The 24,739-nt window shown below is 41.6% G+C and overlaps 1 pseudogene; it reads left to right on the top strand.

Moving 5' to 3' along the window:
• Nucleotides 1-6,757: 6,757 nt before the first annotated feature.
• On the top strand, nucleotides 6,758-6,892 carry LOC120058584 (annotated as a pseudogene).
• Nucleotides 6,893-24,739: the final 17,847 nt, after the last annotated feature.

Raw genomic sequence — 24,739 nt, 5'->3', positions numbered from 1 at the left:
CTGATAACAAGTTCAAACAGGTGCCATTAATACAGGTAACGAGTGGAGGACAGAGGAGCCTCTTAAAGAAGAAGTTACAGGTCTGTGAGAGCCAGAAATCTTGCTTGTTTGTAGGTGACCAAATACTTATTTTCCACCATAATTTGCAAATAAATTAATTAAAAATCCTACAATGTGATTTTCTGGATTTTTTTTTCTAATTTTGTCTGTCATGGTTGAAGTGTACCTATGATGAAAATTACAGGCCTCTCTCATCTTTTTAAGTGGGAGAACTTGCACAATTGGTGGCTGACTAAATACTTTTTTGCCCCACTGTATGAAAGACAATGGGTTGCAGCCTATATTGAGCTAAGGTAGTTCCTAACAACCACATATCACAGACAGGCTATTTTGACTGTGATTTCAGTATGTGCATGGCTTATGTATAAATATGTGTACCGCTTACTGCTAAGAAAAACGTTTTTCCACTATTACTGTAGCTTAGCCTACTACTCTGTCTTGTGGATGACGTAGCAAGTATACTTAGCTGTGTTCAAATACTCATACTAACCGCACTAACCATACTATTTGTGACGTAAATTGAGTATATAGTATGCTTATTGGTCATAGTATAGATATAGTTAGTATGCCAAAAGTTCCCGGATGTCTTACTAAATTCATCATAATACGAAGTATACACGCAGTGGAGACTAGTTCCGTGCTTTTAAGGCCCATATTGCAGAAAATGGGCGTGGCTTCACAACATTTTCAGATTTGAAGAAAATGGTGGAAAATATGCAGCCGAAGTCCAACGAGAGTGGATACAAATTTGTAGCTTTAACTAACTATGACAAATGTTAAGAAAAAGTTAAGCAATGTAATAAAGTAATGACTTTTCAAGTAAGTTACGTTACACGTTATGTTGGCTGACAATTTGTTAGCTACGCTATCCTTACGAACCGCATAGCATATCATTACAGCAGTATGTAACGTTATGTTAGTTACCTACTGTAATGTTAGTTGGCTACTAATACGTCGAACTTGCCAGTATATTTACTTTATGCTATTTAATTAACTAACCAATGTTTATTGACTTGATTATTCCCATAATTCACAGCTTAGCTAAGTGGTAACGTAAACTCACCCCATTCCGTACAAATGTGCGCAACCGCAACATTCAAACGAGGCTACAAAGAAAACTAATGGGACTGTGTTGACTTCAAAATCGGGGGTGTGAACTAGGGTTCTATTCAAGCGTTGATCGACATGGTAATGGCTCTATAGTATTGGAGAAAAGTTGAAAAAACTGACCCTCCGTTACATCGTGACGTGTCATGTCGTAACGTACAGCACGCATAAAGCAACTATTTCTGTCTTACAATCTCTCTCCACCAGGTGTAGCACTTCTCTCATCCTTTAAAAACAAGAAATGGACAGTGACGGGGTAGTCATTTTTTGCGTCATTGCATGCGATCATCATTCTCAAAGCGGCTGTTTACTTCTAAGATCACTTTAGCACCGCCCTAAAAACCTGATTCAAATTCGACACAAACCTTCAAATAGGTATGTAATGACACATTATATAAACTCTTTATAGTGTTTTATTTACATTTTAGAGGCGATAAGGTGATAAGTTGGACAGATTGAGTGAAAAAAAGCAATTTTCCCACACAACATCTCTCCTTCTCACTATCACGCATTAGTTTCGCTTCCCCACCCGCCATTTTTAAAAAGACCCGACGGGGTTCATTGTCTTCTTGAATTATGCAGAAACGGGCAGCGTGGGGGTCATGTAATTGATTATGTTGGAAAGGGGAGAAATTGTGCTTTACAATGGTACTGACATTACAGTTGATCTGTGTTACGGGATTTTTGTGTTTAATAACTAAAATATGTATACATTTGACTTAGAATTATAACTAAACAGAATACTACTATGTTACTGTATGGATGAATGAATCTTATTATAATCATAATGCTGAATATAATGTGTTCCTTATTAGAAAGAATGGAGTTATCTTCAGACAGGCTGGAAATCTGTGTTCCTTACAGGACATTCTGTCTCTACCCAGGGAGGGGAGAGACCTTGAGCCGGTTGTAGATTGTTTAACAGGTGGCAGACAACGTAATGAGGCTGTGAACTGTATTGCCATTTTATCCGAGAGGAGGATGGACATTAAAACCTATGACATCATCTTTATTATATAACCTGATATAAATTGTAATATGATCAGTACTCTCGAGAATAAATGCTATTGATTGATTTTAAGACTGGTTTCTGTCCATTTAATGCTGATAAGTATCTTACAAATTCTTATGTATGGGCAGAGTGTTTTAATTGAATTGGTTGATAAACATATAGGAATTAAATTCCTTTAACAATCTGGAAGTATTACGTTTTTGGGGCGCTAGAATAAGGTCAATTGTACGGACCAAGGCGATGTACAAAAGTGAGTGAGTTTACGTTACAGTTGTTCGGGTCCGTTCATAAATTTTGCTCTGGCTATCTACTCCGATTTCAGAGCACTCTCGTCTGACTGCCAGAGGCAGAGCGCAGGATAACTGATGAATTTACCAACGCTCAACACCCGTTGAATGTGGCCAGTGTCAGTAAACGTCGGGAAAAAAGCATAATTAAGTTGTTGCCAGCAGCACAGTTACAGTCACCAACACTCCAAATAACATCAAAACTGCCTAATCAGCTCTGCTAGGGTGAATAATATGGCCAGAGTGAGGTGTTCTCTCATTTGTGTCTGGAAGTAGCTAGCAAGCTAGCCAGTTAGCTTAGATGCTTGACTGCCGTTGTGATGTCAAGAGCGTATAGTGTGCGCTCTGAACGCTCCAAAAGCGAAAGCTCTGAATTTACAAACGGACAATCTGACAACGCCCTGAATTTACAAGCACACTCTGGCACTCCAGATTGAATTTACGAACACACTCGAAGTCTACGTAATGATTTGTAATGCTAACAAGCTAGCAAGAGGTTGCATAGCAACAACATCAACTTCCGGTAGACAGGTTAAGAGCTAGTACACTCAACTGAAAGGATACCGTTCTTTAACAGTATACTAAAATTAACTAATAGTATATAGTATATACTCATTAACCCTTGTGTGGTAAATGTTTATCTTGAACAAATATAAATGAAACAAGGTTTTCATCACTATTGATGTTTATTGCTTTGAACTGAACAAATTGGAAGGAAAACATTTACATACAGTATTTAATGGAAATTATAAATGAGCCCCATCTCAGGGTAGTAAGTTGGTGGTTTGAAGATATCCCTCTAGTGGTGTGGGGGCTGTGCTTTGGCAAAGTGGGTGAGGTTATATCCTGCCTGGTTGGCCCTGTCAGGGAGTATAGTCGGACGGGACCACAGTGTCTCCCGGCCCCTCCTGTCTCAGCCTCCAGTATTTATGCTGCAATTGTTTATGTGTAGGCTAGGGTCAGTCAGTCTGTTATATCTGGAGTATTTCTCCGGTCTTATCCGGTGTCCTGTGTGAATTTTTAAGTATGCTCCCTCTAATTCTCTCTCTCTTTCTCTCTTCTCTGAGGACCTGAGCCCTAGGACCATGCCTCAGGAGTACCTGGCCTGGTGACTGCTTGCTGTCCCCAGTTTCAACTGTTCTGCCGAACCCTGACCTGTTCACCGGACATGCTACCTTGTCCCGGACCTGCTGTTTTCTCTCTCTACCGCACCTGCTGCCTCCTAACTCTGGATGATCGGCTATGAAAAGCCAAATGACATTTACTCCTGAGGTACTGACCTGTTGCAACCACTGTGATTAATATTATTTGACCCTGCTGGTCATCTATGAACGTTTGAACATCTTGGCCATGTACTGTTATAATCTCCATCCGGCACAGCCAGAAGACGACTGGCCACCCCTCAGAGCCTGGTTCCTCTCTAGGTTTCTTCCTAGGTTCCTGCTTTTCTATGGAGTTTTTCCTAGCCACCGTGCTTCTACATTTGCATTGCTTGCTGTTTGGGGTTTCAGGCTGGGTTTCTGTACAGCACTTTGTGACATCGGCTGATGTAAAAAGGGCTTTATAAATACATTTCATTGAAATTTGATTGATTGAACACAAATGAAGGCCGGTCTACACACCACATGGGGGACAGAGTTTTACTGTGTGTGTTGCAAATGTATTTCTTGCACTTGATGCATGTGTACTGTGTCTTCCTGTCCTTTGGTCCACACACATCACAGCGCTTCTTCTTGTTGCTACCAGCTGCAATCTAGAATGATGAAAACACTTAGTTCAGGAATTTTACTAACATCTCACTCACATATATAGTTACAGTAGGCCAAGGTAGGGGAGTCAGACACACGCATGCAACAACATCACTCACACTTACTTACAGTTTTGGAGTTGTTGGTTCTGTGGGTCGGGCGGATGGGGCACCAGCATCCTCCTCACGATGGCTACAGAAGCTGGGGTCCTTGGGATATGTTGCCTCCTCTGGATTTGCCTCTGGCTACAGCTGCAAAAGAAGAACCCTGTCTCCAGCTTGTCTAAATTGTCCACCTCTCCTTTTGTGGCATTGTAATCCATTATGATTTCTGGTTTTTGATGTTCCTGGCCACAGATTCTCCCATCCCTATGCAGCGTACTCATGAGTACCACATTTTTTGCCTTCGTTGGCACGTAGGACACTAGGGACGAGTCGGCCATGAACACAAACTTAGAGGAATTGATAGGCCTGTTCCGTGTATTCAACAGCTGAGGTGGGAGCTCTGACTTGTTTTTCCGTACTTTTCCTACCATCGTCAGCTTCCTCTTGAGGAGCTCCTGTTGTTCAAAGTAAAAAAAGTTATTGCATGTGATGTTGTGGCCAGGACAACCCGCTTCCGTCCAGGACAACCCGCTTCCCCATATACACTTGCAAGTTCCACGCATATGATGAAGCAGCATCACAGGCAGCCCAGATCTTGATACCATATTTTGCAGGTTTAGACTGTATGTACTGCCTGAAGAGGCAGCGGCCCCTAAATGGCATAAGCTGATCATCAACAGTAACATTCAGCCCAGGGTTGTAAAACAGGGGAAGGCGGTCCACCCTCATGTCCCACACTGACCTGATTGCAGCTAGCTTGTCTCTCTGCCGCCGAGCTGGTCTGGTGTCTCGATTATCGAAGCGGATAATCCTGGAAATAATGTGGAAGTTTTCCAGGGACATTATTGCACGGAAAAGTGCTCTGCCAGTTTCTGCATCCCACAGAGATTCTGTGGATTCCCCATTGGATCTGAAAACACCAGCAAGGATACGAACCCCAAAGTATGCATGTAAATGAGTTACATTATGTAAATGAGTTACAGCCTTCCCTCCAAATTAGTGCAGTCCAGAATTATTCAGTTCAAAAGAAGACTTTACGTCTTGCGCATGAGTAACCACCGTCCGCGTCGGCCCTGGTTGTGTCCTTATCACATTGGCAGCCATGCGGGGTGGCTCATTCCTTGGGCAGGAAGACCATTCAATGTCACATTTTTTTTAACATCCATATTTTTCCTCCTGCAGGCTGCTGATGAGCTGGTTGCTGACTGGCTGGTCCTGGGGCAGGCTGCTGACAGGCTGGTGCTGTGGCTGGCTGAGGGTCAATCTCATCCTCTTTTTCCAACTCACTATCAGACGCCGAATGGACAGAGACATGATCCTCATATTCTAAAAATTCTTCATCTTCCAAAGTGGAAGACACTAGCTTCTCTCTCTGCAAAAATTATTTCTAAGGCCCTCTGAGCAGAGATCATTTTTGCCATACTGATTGATTGTGGTAAGGAGCCACACATGCAAAGCTATTTATTTGTTGTGTTCCTCCCCCAATTTGCACCTGGCTGGGGTAGAGTGTGGGAAAATACAGCATTTTCCCACACTCTATAGAAATAATGTATTGTAATAACATTGTGCAGGTTCCTACAAGACATTGGGTAGTTTCACACACTACAATGGGTAAAGAGTGTGAGAAAAGCAGGAGACAGGCAGACAGGCAGGGAGGAGGAAGACAGAGTGAAGGCACACAGCAAACCTTTTTGATTCATTTTTACTTGTTTTCACCTACACACTTTTATTACCCTCGGGTTCAGTGGAACCGAACACCACATATGTCATATAAATGTCTATGGGGGTGCACAGTGTGCACTCAATGAAAATGTGTTATTTTACATGTTCTTCACAGAAAATGAGCCAAGGCCAATGAGTCTCAGGTTGAAAAAATTATTAATTATATCATTTTTCTTTTAGTAAACATTGAAAATGGGAACACCACACAAGGGTTAAGTATGTAGTATGTTAGTATGGGTATTCGAACAGATTTAGTCTCTCCCGCATATCTGGGGGTCGTTTACCACCCTGTGGTCGATGGTGTAATTGCAACATATTTTACTGAGTGCAGACACAAGCACGAGGAAACGGCTATACCCACAATGCCTGGAATGCTACGAAACACCAGAAATAGTTGTCATTTCTTTGGCTGTGTGCACAAACGTGATTTCAGCATTTAGAAACATCGCCTATTGTGTTATATCAGTCAGACGTTTAAAAAGTCAACGTATAAATCATTTATATCGTGTTGCATGATGGGAAAATAGTCTGACAGCGATATAATCTAATAAAACCAAAGTAATCGCTTTTCCCTCGCTCTGTCCACAACTGCGATCATAAACGCCATTAAACCCTGGTAAATATGATGCGTTATTATCAGTAGCCAGAGTAATAACTGTCAGCCGAACAGTTTCGACTGGAATGAGTGCCCATCCACCGACTTGTAAAAGTTAACTCATACTTACCTGGCAAAGGAGATAATGTGATCAGCAAGGCGGTTCTCCCAGGGCAAGGCTCAGCTAATGTATTCAAAATGTGAAAACAGTGACTGCATAAATTGTGGTAGTGGGGGACTGCATTCGTTCTCTCTGATCTTGTTGTTCAAATGGTGTTGGTTTGAAATAAAACAGCCACCATGTATTGGGCCCAGTTTTGATTCTGATATGTTGAGTTTAGTGTTGAGAATGAGTTTTGTAAGCATTTATTTTCGCTTTACTTTAGTTATAGTCATCGGATGAATGGTTTAGCATCTATTTCAAAGTGAACGAGGCCTAGCTAACGTTACTACTGTAGATTGATTTTCTCTTTTGAATACCCCCAATGCGTGTAATCTGTTATTGTAGCACTGATTCTTATTCCTATCATGTTGTTATAATGTATAGGCCTACTTGTGAATGGATTGTCTTGTGTCCTCAGACAGAATGGATTGAGGTGTTTTATTTGCTAAATAATAAAGTATAAACAGTTATAGATTACTGTTCATTGTAACATAAATAAATGACACAATTGTATGATGCTATGGTTAGTTCATTTTGTTAAAATGAAGAGGAAATTGATTGAATGACTTTTGGAGGATCACATTAACTTAAAGTTTGCGTAAAGTTGAAATGTCCAGCATCTGACAGATGTACACTACCGTTCAAAAGTTTGGGGTCACTTAGAAATGTCCTTGTTTTTTAAAGAAAAGCACATTTTTTGTTCATTGATGTTCATTGATCAGAAATACAGTGTAGACATTGTTAGTGTTGTAAATGACTATTGTAGCTGGAAACAGCTGATTTTTAATGGAATATTTACAAAGGCGTACAGAGGCCCATTATCAGCAACCATCACTCCTGTGTTCCAATGGCACGTTGTGTAAACTAATCCAAGTTTATAATTTTAAAAAGCTAATTGATCATTAGAAAACTATTTTGCAATTATGTTAGCACAGCTGAAAACTGTTATACTGATTAAAGAAGCAATACAACTGGCCTTCTTTAGACTAGTTGACTATCTGGAGCATCAGCATTTGTAGGTTTGATTACAGGCTCAAAATGGCCAGAAACAAAGCACTTTCTTCTGAAACTCGTCATTCTATTCTTGTTCTGAGAAATTAAGGCTATTCCATGCAAGAAATTGCCAAGAAACTGAAGATCTCGTACAACGCTGTGTACTACTCCCTTCAGAGAACAGCACAAACTGGCTCTAACCAGAATAGAAAGAGGAGTGGGGGGCCCCGGTGCACAACTGAGCAAGAGGACAAGTACATTAGAGTGTCTAGTTTGACCAGCATCCCGGAGTCGCCTCTTCACTGTTGACGTTGAGACAGGTGTTTTGCGGGTACTATTTAACGAAGCCGCCTATGTAGATATTCCATTAAAAAAACATCAGTTTCCAGCTACAATAGTCATTTACAACATTAACAATGTCTACACTGATCAATTTTATGTTATTTTATTAGACAAAAAATGAGCACATTTCTAAGTGACCCCAAACTTTTGAACGGTAGTGTATAAGCATAACTTGGCCTGCTTTGCTTTCTGTTGTTGGGAATTGATTAGGTCTATGTTGCCGAGGCTCATCAACTTTTTATAGTCTACCCAAATCACCTTTCGCCGCTTAGCTTGAATACGCCCGATCTCGCTAGCTAAGCAGGGTCGGGCCTGGTAGTACTTGAATGGGAGACCGCTTGGGAATACCAGGTGCTGTCAGCCAGCACAGTATGGTGTACTATTGTATTATTTCATCAGAGGCAACTGTCTTATATTGATTAACAATATAATTGTGTATGTTAATGTTACATTTTGCTTTTTGGGACTGTATGGCTGTAAATGTCTATTTAAAGTTCAGAATATAGAATGTTAGGAACACTGCTACTAGTTACTTCAACTGAGTGTGTTACAGAATTTCGCTACACCCGCAATAACATCTGCTAAATATGAGAATGTGACCAATACAATTTGATTTCATTTGATTTGAATAATGGTTCTTTCACCGTAAACTTTTTCCAGAGATATGAACTTCAAATAGTCGATCCAACCAATATTACTTTTCTTATGGGCAAACGTTCCCCAGTTTCTGTGTTGTGGTTTTGTCTGTATGTGTGTGTTTCAGGATGGCTTCCTGGATTCCCCCAAGCAGCTGATTGGTCGGCCTCATTGATGATTGGAGAGTTGACCTCGCCCCCTCGTCAGGATACAGCTGTATCCCATTAGACTCCTTTTCCAGCTATATAAGCCAGTGTTCTGTTGCTCAGAAGAGAGATGATGAGTGTGTCCTGTGTTGGTTGTTGTTAAGAGAGCTGATTGATTTATCCTGTGTTGGTTGTTTCTCAGAGAGGGCTGATGGTTATGTTCTGTGTTTGTTGCTCAGACAGAGAGCTTATTAATGTCCTGTTTTTGCTGAGACAGGTTTTTGTTAAGTACTTTATAGCTGCTGCTTCTAAGGTATGTGTGTCCCCATAGGACGCAGTGTTTTTGATTATTGAAATTGTTTACTTACATTTGTATTTTTATGTTTCATTTGTTCCTAGGGGGGAAGGGGAAGGCACCTAGGGAGTGCTTAGGCAAGAGGCCCGCGGGCATACATAACCCATAGTATTCACTGTCTATGCACACTAGGTAAGACCTGGGTGGGCCATCCCCTGTATTTTGGTGGTGATAAGTAGTGGGTAGGCAGGTGAGGGAGGCTTTGACATTTACGTTCTTTGCTTTGGTTCCATTCAGCCCCTTTTCCCCAAATTTACCGTGTGAAGGAAGCAATACATTCCCGGTAAATTCTCTGCCTTTGTCATCCTTACTCGCACCTACACTCCCATACCTCTTTCGCTCCACAGGGAGTTGAGTTGTAGCAGGGTGTTGCGTTCCTTCTTCCTAGAGGTGTACGTAACAGCGCCCTATCTCCGAAACTAAGTAGTCGGCCAGGTTAGTACTTGGATGGGAATACTGTGCTGTAAACTTTTCTCAATTTGACCAGTAGAGGTAGCTATAAAGAGTAGTTTTCACATTTTATCAGACCAACTGCATATTATTTATTACGTTAACAGATATGTGCATTCAATACATGCCTTTTCTGGTTCCCTTGATCTGTTCAAAGCTAATGATTTTGTCATGTTGCCGCTGTTTCGCCAATGGTGGTGCCGATAATTTAAACTGTCTCTCTTAAATTAACAGATTTAGTTTTAGGTATGTACTATCCTTGCAGTCCGAACAACATATCAGAACTGTTGACTATGAAATCGATTGAATAATGGAGTAGGAATAAGTGGTGCCTATGAGTCACATCAAATGTGTGCTGAACTGCTGTGCTCATTGTTTACGCAGCCATACCACCCAGGGTTGCTGTATGCTTTTTGGTTTATAGATGGCGCCCTTGTACTGTATTACATTATCCCAAGTGAAGATTAAGATCATGTAAAGACCTACCGGTAATTGGATGTGTGTATGTCCAGTTGCTCCACTGAATGAATGTACCGTTTTTCTTTACTCATCCATTTATGTTGCGAAAGCTATATTGTCCCAATTCCCAATAGGTTAGCCTAATGCAATATATTCTAAAAGCTTTGTACAAATTGCAATTTTACATCCGCAATAATTAGATCTAGATCAGTAATGGGCTCTCTGTCAGAATAAAGGACGCAATGTTCAGTGTTCTGGTGTCAGGACGTCTACGGAGTGTAAGCCTACTAAACCTCTGAGGTGCCTCCTGGGTCCAGGCAGGGCATGGGAATAGGGTGAGGAATGCAGGGAATGTTAATGAGCCCAGTGGAAGTGCGTCAGCCCGGGTTTATTATGATCATGTAATGACCTCACTGCAGAGAGAGTGAGACCACCTAACTGACTCTCCAATAGGCCGTCTTTCATTCCAATCAGTTATCCCCTCATCACTTCTGCCCTCGCTCACTCCCCTTCATGAGTTATTGAATTGGACTGAATAGGTGAAAGCAGCTGGATCCGCCTGTTGAGTATTGCTGCTGTAGTGGTACTCATGACCTAGACAGTACATGCGTTCTGTAGGACTGTAGTTGATAACATCAGATAGCATCTCACTAAGCACTAGGCCTCCAGTCTTGCTCACTTCATGTTTATCTGTTGCCATTGGTTTCCCACTTGTGGGTCAGTGTATATGCATGTCTAGGTGAAAAGAGGGATGGGTGGAGGGAGGGAGGGAGGCAGTAGGAGAACAAGCTAAACAACAAATGTTGCTGATGGAGGACTTGTGCTGACCATCCCAACATCATTGATGACTGCACAGTGTCCATCACTGTCCGTCTCTGACCTAGCCTGCCCTGTAGACAGTAATAGTCATAGCCCTATTGTATTACTCCCTTCCTTCCTTCCTTCCTGTATGTCATCACTACACTCTTAGAAGAAGAAAAAGCTATCAAGAACCTAAAAGTGTTCCTCGGTGTCCCCATAGTATAAGCCTTTGAAGAACCGTTTTTGGTTCCAGGTAGAACCTTTTAGGGTTCTACCTGGAACCAAAAAGGGTTCTCTAAGAGTGTATGCCCAGGAGTTTTGTGGCACTTTGAGGCACTGCGGTTTTACCAGTATTCCAGCATGATCCACTAGGTTTGCTGCAGGTAGAACATCCTCGGAAAGGTTCTTTAACCCCCTAGCGTCAATTTCCTCACCCCCGTGGAAATCTAATTAGCATAATAAAGAAATCCCCATTAACAATCTGTCAGCTTAAGCTAGAGATATCGTGTTTTTTTGCATTGGATGCGTCTCAATCCACCGCGTCAGCTTATGTCGCACTGCCGCATCTGCGGTGAAAGAGCTGGAGCGTTTGTCAGACCATGAGACATCCTGAGAATCGGTCTTCTCATCAAATTGTCTGTAGCGTTCAAACGATTTGGCCTAGAAACTTTGGGCTACACACTATGACCCCTCTATGCAAAGGTGAGACTCTCACAAACATGTACATGTTATTTTTATTCAATGCGTTTATATGGGCTAATAACAGTAAGGCCAAAAGTAATTATTCATAAAAATATATATATAATTTTATTTGTACTTCAATGGGTTAAAAAAAAATCTTAATCAAATAGCTAAATGATCCTTGGTATGACATTCTTAAAACAATTCCATATATCTTAGTAGAACCCCCCCCTACATGAAAAGAGGGATGGGTGGAGGGAGGCAGTAGGAGAACAAGCTAAACAACAAATGTTGCTGATGGAGGACTTGTGCTGTGGTGACCATCATCCCAACATCATTCATGACTCTGCACAGTGTCCATCACTGTCTGACTCTGACCTGTAGACGGTAATAATCATAGCCCTATTGCATTAATCTCCCACTTCCTTTCCTTCCTTCCTTCCTGTATGTCATCACTACACTCTTAGAAAAAAATACCTTTTTAAAACAATTCCATATAGCTTAGTAGAACCCCCCCTGCCGCCGCCTCCACCCACTTAGACAGGGCTTAGACTGATGGGTTAATTAACACAAGCTCTCTCCAATCAATCAATGAATGTCTAGTTGCACGTGTGTTTGATGTGGGGGATCGCCTAAGCCATGAGAAGCGTAGCTCTGCAAATCTTAATCGCACAAAGCCTATTATTTGGCAGGGAATACTATTTGTAGATCAGTGATTCTACACATCACTTTACTCAAGCTGATCCTCTCCAACGGACTCAGAAGTGGAACCCAGATCCAGAGTCTGTCAAACGCCAAAAGGTTTGGACCTAACTAAAATCCTTCTTAACTCCCGAGCATTTCCCAAATGACCTCACGAATGCTGGAACCAAATATGAGTATTTTGCTGTTTCAAAAAATATTTTTGTCACACTAACCACATTTCCATCTACAGATTTTATGGGAGTAAACTCATACAGTACTGTAAAAAAAAAAATCATGACAGCTGTGATGGCAACAGGACGTTTCAGTACAATTTTATAAATGCAGACAGATAATTTGTTAGTTCAACATGGTGGGATCTTTTTTGTGAAAATGTATAATGCGTGAAATGGAGGTGGGAATGTCTTTATGCGCAGATATTAATATAATAACCATCATATCCAAGTGAACTTGGAGTCACGTGATGCCATGTTGTGTGGTCCTTATTCTGGTGACATGATGATCAATGCTTGACTGCCAGTTGACAAATACAAATATTCTTGCTTTTATCCGTAATACTCGCATCATGTAGACTAGCTTACCCGCACAGCCTACCCGCACTGTAGGCCTATCTGCACTGTATCTGCAAGCTATTGGCTAGAGCACACGTGCCAAGACCAGAGTGGGCACATTTGCTATTTAACGCAGCAGTTTTTGTGACAAAACTATTGGTAGAGTTTAAAATGTAATGGAAACACATTGACCTTCAGATTTTTATTTGGTACATGAAAACTTATGTACACAAAAGTACATTCTGTGTCCACTATGTCATCACACACTGATTTTATTCAACAACACCTCTACACACACTCTCATCTCATAGGAGATCTCTCATATCTTCAGCCACCTTGTTGGTATGTGTGCTGTGTCCCAGTCCTCTCTTCTCATGTAGAGTCATGAGCCTCCTCTCTCCCTCTGACACATCTAATCACTTCACTAAATCATATCAATGAGAACTCCTATCCAGACTGACTCACCTGAGAGAAGAATACCTCTCATCTGACACCTCACTGCCCCTATAGACGGGTTGGTTGTTTAACAAAAACCTCTGCAACTATGAGGCAAAACAGACAGGGTTGGCTTAGATTGTTGACATTTGCACAATGAGCACTTGTCTCTCAATTACATCATTACAGTTGTTGATTAGCTAGCTAGCAAATTTTTTGCCATATTAGCATAGACGTGACATCAGTCAAGATACCTCAAAACAAGACATGATATCAAGAACAAGATACAACTAGCTGAAATGAGCCACCTACGATTCCCCACATGGAAGCTATTTGTCATTTGTTGCTAGCTATGTGGCCATCCAGAATCACTACACACGGACTTCTGCCCCATTGATGCGTGTGCATCATTTTCATGACGTTAGCAAAACCATCTGTCAATTAGTTTTCCACCTTTTTCTTTCCTTTTTTTATGACAATGTCCTTTCTTTCCCCACGTCACTTCTTGTCTTTCTCTCTTTAATTGTGTCCTTTTTAATATTTTACAACTTTCAATCCTTTTCTCTCTTTCTTGAGTGATGTCATGTCTGTCATCTCCGGCTCTATTACTCTACAACCATCCCTGACAAACAGCCGGAAGATGACAGAGACACAAACTCTACAGAATTATCATTGAAGGTGTGTGTGTTTGTGTGTGTGTGTCCAGGGTCACATTGCCTCTATAATCTATAGTAATCTCCCAAACATGATGGTCGGCAGCAGGAGATTTAATGCTCTTAAAGTTGATCAGACCTTATCTACGTCAATCTCTCTCTTGTCCGATACGATTACTAATTCTTAGTCACCTTTGGTCTTACCTTGGAGCAGAAATGTTCTTCCAACCATAAGCTATGGACTATCTCCCATAAAAAGCTTGTGTTTGTGTGCGTGTGTGTGCATGTGACCTACAGTGAGGTCCAAAAGTATTTTGACAGTGACACATTTTTTTATTTTTTTGGCTCTGTACTCCAGCACTATTGAAATTGTAGAATGACTATGAGGTTAAAGTGCAGACTGTCATCTTTAATGTGAGGATATTTTCATCCATATCGGGTGAACCATTTAGAAATTACAGCACGTTTTGTACATTGTCCACCATTTTAGGGAACCAAAAGTATTTGGACATATACTCTTATGAGTATTAAAGTAGTCAAAAGTTTAGTATTTGGTCCCATATTCATAGCACACAATGACTACATTAAGCTTGTGACTATATACGTTTGATGGACCCATTTACTCTTTGTTTTGGTTGTGTTTCAGAATATTTTGTAGAAATGAATGGTGAATCATGTATTGTGTCATTTTGGAGTCACTTTTATTGTAAATAACAATATATTTCTAAACACTTCTATATTAATGTGGATGCTACCAAAAGGGTTCCATGTAGAACTGTATCACAGTAGAACTTCCATGTAGAACTGTATCAGGCTGTATCACAGCCTGGTTCGGCAACTGCACCGCCCTCAACCGCAAGGCTCTCGAAAGGGTGGTGCGGTCTGCACAACGCATCACCGGCAAACTACCCGCCCTCCATGACACCTACAACACCCGTTGTCACAGGAAGGCCAAAAAGATCATCAAGGACAACAACCACCCGAGCCACTGCCTGTTCAGGTCAGTACAGGTGCATCAAAGCTGGGACTGAGAGATCGAAAAACAGCGTCTATCTCAAGGCCATCAGACTGTTAAATAGCCATCACTAACTCAGAGAGGCTGCTGACTACACTGAGACCCAATCACTGGACACTTTAATAAATGGATCACTAGTCACTTTAAGCAATGCCACTTTAAATAATGCCACTTTAATAATGTTTACATATCTTACATTACTCATCTCACATGTATATACTGTACTTTATATAATCTACTGCACCTTGCATATGCCGCTCAGCCATCGCTCATCCATATATTTATAGGTACATATTTTCATTCACCCATTTAGATTTGTGTGTATTAGGTAGTTGTTGGGAATTGTTAGTTATTACGTGTTAGATATTACTGCACTGTTGGAACTAGAAGCACAAGCATTTCGCTACACTCGCATTAACATCTGCTAACCATGTGTATTTGACCAATAAAATTTGATTTGATTTGATGAGGCAAAAGCTACACTTGTCTACTCCCATGGTTGTGTTAATTAGGCGCAAATCAGGATAAAACATTTCATGCTGTATGATGGATTTTTCTACACCAAAAACGCATTACGCAGTTGAGTATTTCTCATAATTCCAACCTTTCCTCCATAAGTTTTGGTGGGCGTGTCACATTGTCTGAGAATGGATGACATCATGTACATGATGTCATGTACATACTACCTCAATCAGCCTGACTAACCGGTGTCTGTATGTAGCCTCACTACTTTTATAGCCTCGTTATTGTATATAGCCTGTCTTCTTACTGTTGTTTTATATCTTTACCTAACTATTGTTCACCTTATACCTTTTTTGCACTATTGCTTTATTGTAAGTAAGCATTTCACTGGAAGGTCTACACCTGTTGTATTCGGCGCACGTGACAAGTACCCTTTGATTTGATCACTGACACTGCCTGTGGGTCATTGTGTCATTTACTGTCCTTTGTCCCTCTGTCTGGGTCCCTGTCCCTAGAGAGAGAAGGGGGGGGTAGAGAGAGAAATGAGGTGAGACAGAAAAACAAGAGTAAATAGAGTTTGAAAGATGAGAGAAAAACAGAAGAAGACAATGAGAGAATGAAGGTAAGAGGCTGAAAGAGAGGGAGGGGGATTCATCAGGCTTATGTCAGTCAGTCCAACCTCGTATGGACCACAATCGATAGTTGAGCAGTTCAAAGAAAAGAACTGTCCGATTTTTTTTTTTTTTTTTTAAAGAGTTACCCTGTGAACCATTGAATGAACATTAATGGCACCTGTCTTTGGGCTGTCTGTATTGTTAGATGTAGCCTATATGTTTTGTGTTGTGCGTCATCACTGCAGTATGGATGCTTGTGGGGTTGTTTGTATTGTACGTGTGTCAGTGTGTGTTTAGAAAGTAATGTATTCATACGAGTGTCTTTTGTTATCGTGTCCCTCTGAGTGTCTTTAGTGTGTGTGTGTGTGTGTGTGTGTGTGTGTGTGTGTGTTTGTTTGCATGGAAGTCTATCTGTCTGCGGGTGTGTATTCATGGCCCAGCTCAGCACCAGTCAATTTTTTCCCTTTTAATGTGACACAGTGCTCAGGAGGACAAAGAAATGTCTGGCTCATCTGCAAACACACCTCTCCTCTTTTCTCTGAGTCAACCTACCGCTGGCGAAAGCGGGATGACGTAGAGCTGTCCAGTACTTACGCAAATGACCGGGGGAGAGAGAGGTGGAGGGGAGGTGTGTGTGTGTTGTGGGATGGATTATGAGTGAGATCTTCCCTATCGTCACCTGCTTGTTGGCTCATCTTGGCTCATCCTGTGTTAATGTCACTGTGTGTGTGTACATAACTGCATGTTTGTGTGTGTGTGTGTGTGTGTGTGTGTGTTTGTGTACACCCATATGCATTTGTGTGTGGTGTAAAGACAGTATATGTGCAGTGGGTGTGTTCAGTCTAGCAGATATGAGCTCCCCTAGGGGTGTTTAGTGTTTAAATGCCTATGGTAGCATAACTCAGAGATTATGAGTGGGTCGAGGGTTGAAATATTTATACCAGGCTTACTGGTACAGTCAGACTCACTGGGGCTCCATAGGGAACAGACTTCTAGGGAGCATGCAGGCTTGATATAAGACTGCTGTGTGTGTGGTGTGTGTGTGTGTGTGTGTGTGTGTGTGTGTGTGTGTGTGTGTGTGTGTGTGTGTGTGTGTGTGTGTGTGTGTGTGTGTGTGTGTGTGTGTGTGTGTGTGTGTGTGTGTGTGTGTGTGTGTGTGCAAGCGTGCGTGTGTTCATGTGTGACAGAGAAAGAGTGTTTCTCAAAATCTCACATTGATATTCCATTCAGTGGGGTGCAGTAGGTACAGACGTGGTCATGTCGTTATTATTAAAGCTGATAATAAAGACTGAAGAGTTGGAGCCCTCGGAGCGATGCAGAGAACATGGGTGATACAGTCTTGTGGGGCACAACATTTACCATTTAGGGGGGAGTGTTCTGCAGTTACAAGGGTACACTCTCAGCAATAAAGGTTTAGATTTGTTCCTAAAGGGGTACAACCATTTGTCACTGGGGTGGGACCCTGTAAGGTCCTCCTTTCTACTTTTAGTTATAGGTGCGTAATTGTGTGCCTTGCCTTTTTGAGTGAATTGTAGAGTTACCACCCATGACTGTATTTGTTAGTGACAATAACACCATGGTTGAATTCATTAATTTCAGTCCTGTGGCCTTCACTTAGTGAGTTCCTAGGCGTACAGTATATTATCATACAAATTATGCTCTTTATGACAATACATTACTCATAAGGCCTTATTCTGAAACCTAGTTTTACCCTAATACAGTTGCCTGAAACTCGTGGTTTACAGGCCACATCAGGCCTGCATGTAGGCTTGAAAAATTCTGGTAACTTTCCCAAAACCTTACCTGCAAGTCACATTATGCTGGCTTACAAAGTGATTTGTAATTCCTATTGGAATTCGTTCGTTCCTTTTAGGTGGCAGAAATTCATAATTGTACCTTATGGTGCGTATTGAGGGTACACAAAATACGTTTGTACCCTGGGAAACAGAACTGTACCTTCACATTTCACCCCTTTTTTGAGCAAGAGTGTGATGGTTGTACCTTTTTATATTCAATATTTGGGGTACAAAATGTACCATGATACTCTTTATCTGGTTTGTGCTGTGGTGGAGATCTTTGTGGGCTATACTCGGCCTTGTCTCAGGATTGTAAGTTGGTGGTTGAAGGTATCCCTCTAGTGGTGCGGGGGCTGTGCTTTGGCAAAGTGGGTGGGGTTATATCCTTCCTGTTTGGCCCTGTCCGGGGGTATCATCGGATGGGGCCACAGTGTCTCCTGACCCCTCCTGTCTCAGCCTCCAGTATTTATGCTGCAGTAGTTTGTGTCGGGGGGCTAGGGTCAGTTGGTTATATCTGGAGTACTTCTCCTGTCTTATCCAGTGTCCTGATTCCTGATTATTATTTGACCATGCTTGTCACTTATGAACATTTTGAACATCTTGGCCATGTTCTGTTATAATCTCCACCCGGCACAGCCAGAAGAGGACTGGCCACCCCTCATAGCCTGGTTCCTCTCTAGGTTTCTTCCTAGGTTTTGGCCTTTCTAGGGAGTTTTTCCGAGCCACCGTGCTTCTACACCTGCATTGCTTGCTGTTTGGGGTTTTAGGCTGGGTTTCTGTACAGCACTTCGAGATATTAGCTGATGTACGAAGGGCTATATAAAATAAACTTGATTTGATTTGATCTGCACATGTACCCTACAAGGTACCGACCAGTACCATGTGACATCAGTATGTGTACCTCTGAAGTGCATTATGTGTATTCTGATATTTTTGTTCTCCTGGGAACAATACTGTACCCTCATTTTTAAGAGTGTAGAAAGAGTGTTTGGTGTCATGTAACACATTGTTCAATGTGTGACGTGACGTCAATGTGACAACATTGCCAAAGAATCTGACTTTAGTGTGTGTGTGTTTGACTCGTGATGTGTGTGTTTATTAAAACAGCACAGTATCATCTCTTAGCACAAGATAAATACTCTATACATACACAGAACAGTCTGGAGACCCCATTAGTCGAACACATGCTACAGCGGCCCCATGCCTTGAGTGTACACACACACACACACACACACACTCACACACACACACACACACACGCCTCGAGGACATACTGCTACGCTATCAGATGACCTCAGTCACTTCCTGTTGTTGTTTATCTGTGTCAAAGGGCAGCACACAAAGAGTAGGCACACCACACTGACGGCTGGATCATGTTCTCTGCTTTAATGACATGAACATGCAGTACATACTCAAATAAAGTCATGTTTTTCTGTGGTGAACCGGTAAAAGGGCCCAGAGTTGTTCCTGGTCAGGTTTTAAGGAAAAACTCCCGGCACTAATCGTAGATCCATACAGCCTACTAATAGTCTGTTGAGCGAAGTGAGAAGGACACAATAACCCTGAGCCGCTGCTCTTTCCACAGTCCTGTGTCTCTGTGGTGGGAAGTAATTTCCTCGCGTGCGTAAGTAGGTGAGGAGGATATCATTCTGTCTGTATTTGTGTTTGGTGCGTTTTCTCACTTTGTTTGATATGCTTATCGCAGCACTGCACCTGTGAGAGGCACAACTGTCTCACTTCACTGGTGCATAAGAATTATTTTCCTTTCTCTCTCTTGCTCTCTCTCTCCCGTACAAGCACAAACACCCAATCTTCCTGCTGCTTAGAATATAAACTGACACACACAGTGAGAGAAAGAGAGAGAGACACGCACACTCACATACGCACATCCCTAATCCTGAGGGGGCAAAAATACGTCAGCATCATTCATGGTTAATAAAAGCTAAGCTTAGGGGGAGGGAGTGAGGTAATAGAGAGGGGTAAAAGAGGGATGGAAGGGAAAGAAGTGGAGAGATGAAGATGAACAGTAGCTGATGTTTATGATAACATGCAGCACCTCTGTCCCAGTGGAGTCGATAGATGTGATGTGTACTGTACATGTTATTGTCTTAGTGTGTATGTGTGTGTGTTCACTGTGTTGAGGACTGAAGCCATTGCCATTCTCTGTCAGACTGTTGGGTCCTTTGTGTTCCTGCTCCTCCATCATCACAGAGAGAGAGAAAGTGTGTGTCCACCACGAACTGTCTTGATGTGTGGCAATGTACAGTTGCGTCTACTCTGCAACATGCCTGTGGCTAGCCCTTTCCTGCAATCAGTCAACAAAAGCGCCCTCTTTGGCCTCATGGTTGGAATGTTATTCATATTTTTCATAATTTCATAATTACTCAAATTACATTTTTAAAAAGCAGTGTTTCATTGGAAATTAATGTAATTCTAGTGTAACAAAATGCAATGATGCTGTCGCTGTGATCAAAGCGTTGGCCTCCTTACATGAATGCATGCATTTCTCTACAGAAGTATGCTAATTGCCAACAATGTCAACTAAAGGTGTGTAAACCTGGACTGCTAATCACATTTTAATAGGTCAGGCTGTGTGTCACATGGGTGTCACAGCCTTTCTAGTAGAAAACAGTGATATTTACCTTTCCTGGAGGAAGACACAACTGTGTGACTATCAGCTGACTGAAGTCACATGGTCTGTGGTGCTGGCTGGAGGGATCAGCATGCCCAGCCATGAGTTTTATTAGTCATACGTACAGGATACATATGGTATACACCATCCAATGAAGTGCTTGCTTGCAGGTTCCTTCTCGCCAATGCAAATACAATAACATATAATAAAAGAATATGAACATAAACTAAATGGCTCAGTAGAATAGAATAAACATTTTAGCATAAGTATAATACAGGAATTCTTTAAGTGTTTAAATTGTGCAGTATTTAGCAATACTGTGCTGTGCGGGCAGTATATAGGAATACTGTGCTGTGCGGGCAGTATATAGGAATACTGTGCTGTGCGGGCAGTATATAGGAATACTGTGCTGTGCGGGCAGTATATATGAATACTGTGCTGTGCGGGCAGTATATATGAATACTGTGCTGTGCGGGCAGTATATATGAATACTGTGCTGTGCGGGTAGTATATAGGAATACTGTGCTGTGTGGGTAGTATATAGGAATACTGTGCTGTGTGGGTAGTATATAGGAATACTGGGCTGTGCGGCCAGTATATAGGAATACTGGGCTGTGCGGCCAGTATATAGGAATACTGGGCTGTGCGGCCAGTATATAGGAATACTGGGCTGTGTGGGCAGTATATATGAATACTGGGCTGTGTGGGTAGTATATAGGAATACTGGGCTGTGTGGGCAGTATATAGGAATACTGGGCTGTGTGGGCAGTATATAGGAATACTGGGCTGTGTGGGTAGTATATAGGAATACTGGGCTGTGCGGGCAGTATATAGGAATACTGGGCTGTGCGGGCAGTATATAGGAATACTGGGCTGTGCGGGCAGTATATAGGAATACTGGGCTGTGCGGGCAGTATATAGGAATACTGGGCTGTGCGGGCAGTATATAGGAATACTGGGCTGTGCGGGCAGTATATAGGAATACTGGGCTGTGCGGGCAGTATATAGGAATACTGGGCTGTGAGGCAGAGGGAGCTGGGTGCAGCGCTGGAGCTCTGGAGGTGACATCAGTTAGCTCTGACGCAAACAACACCAGCAGTAGCACTCACATGGATCTTTTGCTCTCTCTCCCCCGCTCTCTCTCTTTCTCTCCCCATCTCTTTGTGTCTCTCTATTTTCCTTTTCTTTCTTCTCTTTCTCTCTCCAGTAACACACACACAAAAACACACAGATGCAGACTGACTGATGTCATTCTCAGAAGATGTGTCAGCAGGCTTATAATACAGTACAGTAAAAGTTGATCTAAAATCCAGAAATTCACAAATGAGTTACAGTTCATATTATGAAATCAGTCAATTGTAATAAATTATTCAGGCCCTAATCATTGGATTTCACATGACTCGGAATACGGATATGCAGATATGCATCTGTTGGTCACAGACACCTTTAACTTCTTATGGCTGCAGCCCGACGTCGGTACACTTATGACAACAGCCAGCTCAAAGTGCAGGGCGCGAAATTCAAAAGATATTTTTTTTTAATATTTAACTTTCACACATTAACAAGTCCAATACAGCATATGAAAGGTACACATCTTGTGAATCAAGCCAACATGTCCGATTTTTAAAATGTTTTACAGGGAAGACACAATATGTAAATCTATTAGCTAACCACGTTAGCAAAAGACACCACTTTTTTTACTCCATCAGTTTTTTACTCCATCAGTAGCTATCACAAATTCGACCAAATAAAGATATAAATAGCCACTAACCAAGAAACAACTTCATCAGATGACAGTCTGATAACATATTTATTGTATAGCATATGTTTTGTTAGAAAAATGTGCATATTTCAGGTATAAATCATAGTTTACATTGCAGCTACAGTCAGAAATTGCACCGAAAGCAGACAGAAAAATTACAGACACCAACGCCAAATAACTAAATACTCATCATAAAACATTTCTGAAAAATACATAGTGTACAGCAATTGAAAGACAGGCATCTTGTGATTCCAGACAATATTTCCGATTTATCAAGTGTTTTACAGCGAAAACACAATATAGCGTTATATTAGCTTAGCACAACAGCAAACATAACAACAGCATTGATGGCAAAAATAGTGATAACGTATAAACCACCAAAATATATTAATTGTTTCACTAACCTTCTCAGAATTCTTCAGATGACAGTCCTGTAACATCATATTACACAATGCATATAGAGTTTGTTCGAAAATGTGCATATTTAGCGGCACAAATCGTGCTTATACAATGAGAATAGTGTCCAAAATCTCAAGCAATCTGTCCGGCGCCATCTTGGAAAGGCACCTATTCTTATCGAAAACTATTCATAAACTTGACTAAAAAAATACAGGTTGGACAGCAATTGAAAGACAAATTAGTTCTTAATGCAATCGCTGAATTACATTTTTTAAATTAACGTTACTGCGCAATACAGGGTGCGATAAAGCAAGGCTACACTGCAAGTAATGGCGTCTTATGCATTTTACTTTTTCCAACAGAACAATGAATTATCAGCATAAATAGTTCTTACTTTTTGATGAACTCCCATCAGAATCTTGGGAAAGGTGTCCTTTGTCCAAAAGAATCGTTGCTAGGTTGGAGAACGTCGTCTTCAACGTTGCAATTAGCAGTAAACAATAGCCATGTGGGCCAGAGATACCCAACTTCCTACAACGTCACGAAAATAAATACCCGAAAATCGCAATATACTGACATAAACTGATATAATTCGGTTTAAAATAACAACATTACGATGTCTTCAACACCTATATCGAATAAAAACAGAGCCGGATATATCTAGGAGCTAAAACGGGAGCTTCTAAAATGACATGCCAAGACCCTCCCTGCGTCAGAGCGAAGAGTGGAAAGATGGGACGCTTCGGTTCCAAGCAATTTATAACCTTTGGGAACTACGTAGAAACTCCATTTCAAGTCTCCCTATTCGCTGACACCCAGGGGAAGGCGTATGCAGTGCATCTCAACCAATAGAGGACAGGCAAATTAATACACAGGTCTCAGAACAGCCAGCAAAATTCTGCATTCTGACATACACATAGGAAAATTGCTCTAAGTCCAGTTCTGTTTCACCCACAGATATAATTCAAACGGTTTTAGAAACTAGAGAGTGTTTTCTATCCAATAGTAATAATAATATGCATATTGTACGAGCAATAATTGAGTACGAGGCCTTTTTGAAATGGGCACCTTTTATCTGGCTACTCAATACTGCCCCTTGAGCCCAAACAGGTTAAAAACGAGGGTGTGGATCAGAAAACCAGTCAGTATCTGGTGTGACCACCATTTGCCTCATACAGCACGACACATCTCTTTCGCATAGAGGTGTTTAGGCTGTTTAATGTTGTCCCACTCCTCTTCAATGGCTGTGCGAAGTTGCTGGACAGTGGCGGGAACTGGAGCACGCTGTCGTACACGTCGATCCAGTAAAATCACTGGAGAAGCCAAGCCAGAAAAAAAGCCATATTACAACCTATGTGATGTGATAATTGTGTTGTTCGTTCTATAACCTGTTAGTTCATATGCCTTGCGACCGTAATATATAGGCCTAAGGCCGAGACAATAAGAAGATAGTGGCAGAATAAATTCAACCACACCTTTGTTTCATCACAAACCGGAGAGCAACATCTGTCCGGTGAAGTCCACAAAGCATATTGCATGTAACAAACAGTTACATGACCTACAGCATGGTCAAGCAAGTTAATGTTTCCCACATTTTCGAACTACTAAATAACTATTGATTTAAAACCATGGAGAGCACAGGAGGTTGGTGGCACCTTAATTGGGGAGGATGGGCTTGTGTTAATGGCTGGAGCGAAATAAGTGGAATGGTATGAAAAACATCAAACGTATTTATGCCATTCCATCGGCTTCGTTCCAACCATTATTATGAGCCGTCCTCGCCTCAGTATCCTCCACTGATGAACAGGGTGCTGCCAATTACGGAAAACAAGCGCTGTCCATGGTTCTGATTTCTGTGTGTGTGTGTGCGTGTGTACATTCATGCAAGTAGAAAAAAAATGTAGACTCACACTACTTGTAAAGAAACCCCAATGCCATCCTCCTACCTGTCATGTTGACAAAATGGTCTATGACTCTGTCATACAGTACATGCTTTTAGTTTTTCTTGTCCAAGGCTACCTGGCTAAAATAAGTGCTTGCTAGCCTAACTTTCTTTT

Source organism: Salvelinus namaycush, chromosome 13, assembly GCF_016432855.1.
Source record: "Salvelinus namaycush isolate Seneca chromosome 13, SaNama_1.0, whole genome shotgun sequence".
Taxonomy (NCBI): domain Eukaryota; kingdom Metazoa; phylum Chordata; class Actinopteri; order Salmoniformes; family Salmonidae; genus Salvelinus; species Salvelinus namaycush.
Note: the sequence above shows the minus strand (reverse complement) of the source record. Positions and strands in the feature narration are given on the sequence as shown.